We start from the raw sequence: 4,718 nt of genomic DNA on the forward strand, positions 1-4,718 counted from the left end.
GCGAGAAGGCCACTTCAGGGAGACCGTCGACGAACCGCAAGGCTGCGGATACCTCACCACCGCCACACCTACCGTCCGCTCAAGCCCTGACAGCACGGTCATCATTGCCAGGTGCCACTTCAAGGCCTGCACAGACAATATGTCCCCTCTGCGGCATCTCAGGCCACTTGAAGCGTGATTGAGGGGCCGCGCTATCCGCAGAAGAAAAGCACCAGCGTCTTTCCAGCAATACCTGCTGCTTCAGGTGTGGGAAGCAAGGGCACATTGCTCGCAGTTGCCGAACCGCAGCGTGGCTTAAGTGCGACCGATGCTCAGGACGCCACATTTCTGCTCTGTGCGACATCTGGGGCCGTTCGGTCATCGGGACAATCATTGCGGACGATCAGGTCATCGGGACAAACATTGCCTCTAAGTCATTATATGTTGAGAATGTACACGTGTGTCCATTTTGCAGTAATTTCTGCACAACAACCTACACAATTTCAGTAACTATTATTCGCCGCGAGATCGGGCTACCGGTGGCAGCACCGTCGTCGCACTAGTGTGGATAGGCGGTTGTCGGCAAACGTGCACAACAGCGCTTCGTTGTGAGCGATGTGACCCGATTTCCGGCAAACAAAATGCGTTGACTGCAGCTTTCTGGTAATATGTGCGCTCTTCATTCCCGAATTAATGCACGAAGCGCACCGAACTTTAGTATTACTTCTGAGAGAAGCGCATTCTGCCAACGAACGGGTTGCTCGCCTTCGGCAACAGTCGGCGTTTTCGCAGTGGATGACGCTTTCTTGTTTTATTTGTACATGTTTAGCTTGTGTTCTCCCTACTACGTACTGCTGTAGTGCGACTGAATTAAGTATTTACTTGTTGTTCAACTGGATACCCCCCAACATAAAGAAGACTCGTATTCCTGCACGATGAGTTCAAATAGCACTATGTGTACTGCGTGCTCAAATATTCATCCGCATTTATTATTCAGTTCTCCATCAAATGTAGGACAGTTGATAGGTTTACTGAGGAAAGCTACGTGGCTGCGCGAACGCTTATTTTTATTCCAGTAACAGTACACAGAGGTAACTGCACACCACGGAAGTTTCTTCGATTGATTACTTGCACGACAGTAATGGAACAAAGGCAAAGGCCCGGTTATTTCAAGGGATCAAAGTACGTTTTTTTCATGCGAATAATGTCCGCTGCCTTCCGTCAATCTATATAACAACGTAACAGAAACGCCCAAGATAATGTAAAAATAAAAAGTTGTGGTCTCGCGTGAAATTACTACGACATAATTGTAAAGTACACTGTTTGGATTAATTTTGGACATCAGGGGTCTTAACGCGTACCTTAATGCAAGCACACGGGTGTCTTTGTATACATTTCGCCACAAGTTATAATTGCGCAAGGCAACTCAGTTTTGCGATTTCTGTGTCATTCCATTTCCTGTTCTTTTGAGGGGACAATTTAAAAACCGAAGTGTTAGACGTGACTTGACAAATATTTCTCTGTAGTGGGACCAGGACCGTACACAACTAAAGCTATACACCTAACCCGAACGCGTTAGTGCATGAAAGCCTTTTTTTACCACCAAGCCGCTAAAAGCCTATATTCACACGAGATTTAATGCTTCTCATCTTTCCGACAACGCCAAGTGCACTTTGCAATGTGCTTCGACCACACAGCGGCACCTAGACTGATATGACTCTCGTGCACGGAGGGCACGACGACCACACACAGCACTCTCGATGACTGCACTCACTGATCTTATTACAGTACGAGGGCATGAACAGCTGCGCTGCCTTGAAATGCGCGGCGTTTGTACTGCCGGGTGCGCATCTCTAGCGTCTTTTCGATGGTCGTGGCTTCTGAGACGAATTCCTGGACGGTATTCGGTGGATTCTTCATAAGTCCAGCGAAGAGCTGTTCCTTTACTCCTGGCATGAGAAAACGAACCTTCTCTTCGGGCCGAGCCAGATACCTTAACGTTGTACCTTCGGTACTGCGACCAGAAATTCTGCATGCCCTTCACGACGACCCGCTGGCTGCACACCTCGGACTTTCCCGCACGCTCGCACGAGTACAGGAAAAGTACTACTGGCCGCGCCTTGCCGCCGACATCACGCGTTACGTAAGGACGTGCCGAGACTGTCAGCGACGGAAGACACCGCCCACAATGCCAACAGGCTTCCTTCAGCCGATGGAGCCTCCTCGGCGACCATTCCAGCAGATCGGGATGGACCTCCTGGGGCCTTTGTGAACGTCGACTTGCGGAAATAAATGGATCGTCGTGGCTACCGATTAGCTCACCCGCTACGCCGAAACAAAAGCCCTGCCCAAAGGCAATTCCGCTGAGGTAGCCAAGTTCTTCGTTGAGAGCATCGTCCTCCGTGACGGCGCCCCAGAGATTCTCATCACCGACAGAGGTACGGTGTTTACGGCTGGCCTAACTCAGGCGATCTTGGAATACAGCCACACAAGCCACCGCCGGACCACCGCGTAGCACCCACAGACCAACGGCCTGACCGAGCGTCTAAATAAGAGCATCGCCGACATGCTGACCATGTACGTCGACGTCGAACACAAGGCGTGGGACGCCATCTTTCCGTACGTGACCTGGTCGTACAACACGGCCGTACAAGAAACGACGCAGATGACGCCATACAATTTGATCTACGGACGGAGCCCGGCAACGACGCTCGACGCCATGTTACCAAACGTGACCGACGAGGAAAACATCGACGTGACCACCTACCTACAGCGCGCCGAAGAAGCACGACAGCTCGCCCGCCTACGGATCAAGAACCAGCAGACGACCGACAGCCGCCGCTACAACCTTCGACGACGCCACATGGAATACCAACCCGGTGACCGTGTATGAGTATGGACGCCCATACGCCGAAGGGGACTTAGAAGCTTCTTCGACGATACTTCGGACCGTACAGGGTACTTCGACGCCTTGGCGCACTCGACTACGAGGTTGTCCCTGACGGCATTACGAACTCTCAGCGGCGCCGTGCGCGACCTGAAGTCGTCCATGTCGTGCGCCTCAAGCCATATTACGCGCGTTAGTGAATGTGAGGACTGTACTTTTGCTTTATTATTGTACCTTCTTGCTTGTGCTTATTGTTTATTGTACTTTCTTGCTTTATCGTTATTATCTATTGTGGCATGCGTAGCTCCCCCCCCCCTTGTGTTCTCTTTTAAGCACCGGGACGATGCTTTTTCAGAGGGGGGCATTGCCACGTGCGTTTCTTATCACTTTTGCTGTATTCGGTTTTCGCCCACAAAGACTGTCAGCAACGCTCAGCGCAATTCGCGCCCCATTGTTCGAGAAGCTTCTCGATATTTCTAGATCGTTTTTATTGCGATAGCAATTATATGGACAGTCTCGGCTGGATTTTGCCGTCGCCGTCGCCGCCGTCATGCACCGTATATGTATAATTATGTATATATATATATATATATATATATATATATATATATATATAAAAACCCCAAAGGAAAAGAATTCAGAAAAATGCTTCCGAAGCGCGGAATCGAACCAGGACCTCTTGCTCCGAAGCGAGTGCCACAAGCCACTACGCCACGAACCGCAGATCCTCCACGTGGCTAACGGCGAGCGTTATATACACATCCTTTACCGCTGGAAGGACTCAGAGACGGCTGCAATTATAAGCGTTTCTTCATTACCAGCGAGATGGCGCTAGGAGCACGACGGGCGCATTTAAAAGTCGTCGGCGAGCTCGCTCGCTTCTTCTTATACTTGCGCAGGGAGAACCTTGCCCTTCCGCTGTCTGCTCGCGCGGTTTTCTCGTGCTGAGGGGAAGAGGGATGTTTCACGCTTTCACCGCGATGTCCGCGCTCATGTTACGGAGCGTACGTAAGCCACTCGAGCTCAAGGGACGCCGCTAAACGAACAAACAGAAGATGAGCGCGAACTATCAAGTGTCACAGCCCGACACTTGAAGCACGCTAGTTTCCTTCGCTGCCTCGGCCACCTTTGCAACAGGAGCGCTGTTCAAACTGAGAGTATCCATTGGCGAGCCTCACTTCATATAGCATTAGTTTCTTGCTATCGCATTCATTGCTTCGGCCTTGCGGCGAAGCTGTGACTTTTTTTAAGATTACGCGCAAGACGCGAACACCCGAGCTTATTCTACAACTTGCGCGACAACCAGCGATAATGCTGGAATATTTGACGGCACATGTATAAATGCCGACGCGCTTCACCGCTTGTCAGTTGATCGACGGTCGACGCTCTGTTCGCCGCTATCAATGTATTGCTGTAGTTTGGCTTTCAGTTTCCCGGCCACAAGTTCGCCCAAATAAAGAGTTTCATCTTTTACGTGCTGACTGCTGCCTTCGTCGACGTCACGACCACGTGACAATATACAGCCGATCAAGGCCAAATGCTTCTTTACATCGTGTTAGTCATATGTAGGAGCGATTAAAGTTGCACTAACACAACGGAACAAACCGCCTTTTCAGGACCTGCATGACGTACGCGCACATGCAAACACAACGTGGCTAGCAGACGACGCATGGAGCAATCCACACTAGGCGCGGTTCAGCCAGAAGCCGCCAGGCGGCGACTCCGCTCGATCTCGCGGCCAATAGCCGCAGCACGGCGCCGTCGTTGCGCCGTAAACTTTAGCTTGGGTTCCCTATATCAAATATGAGCATTGCTCCACGCATTCCGACGATCGCATTGCATAGTGCGTTTC

The sequence above is a fragment of the Rhipicephalus sanguineus genome, chromosome 4, assembly GCF_013339695.2.
Source record: "Rhipicephalus sanguineus isolate Rsan-2018 chromosome 4, BIME_Rsan_1.4, whole genome shotgun sequence".
NCBI lineage: Eukaryota > Metazoa > Arthropoda > Arachnida > Ixodida > Ixodidae > Rhipicephalus > Rhipicephalus sanguineus.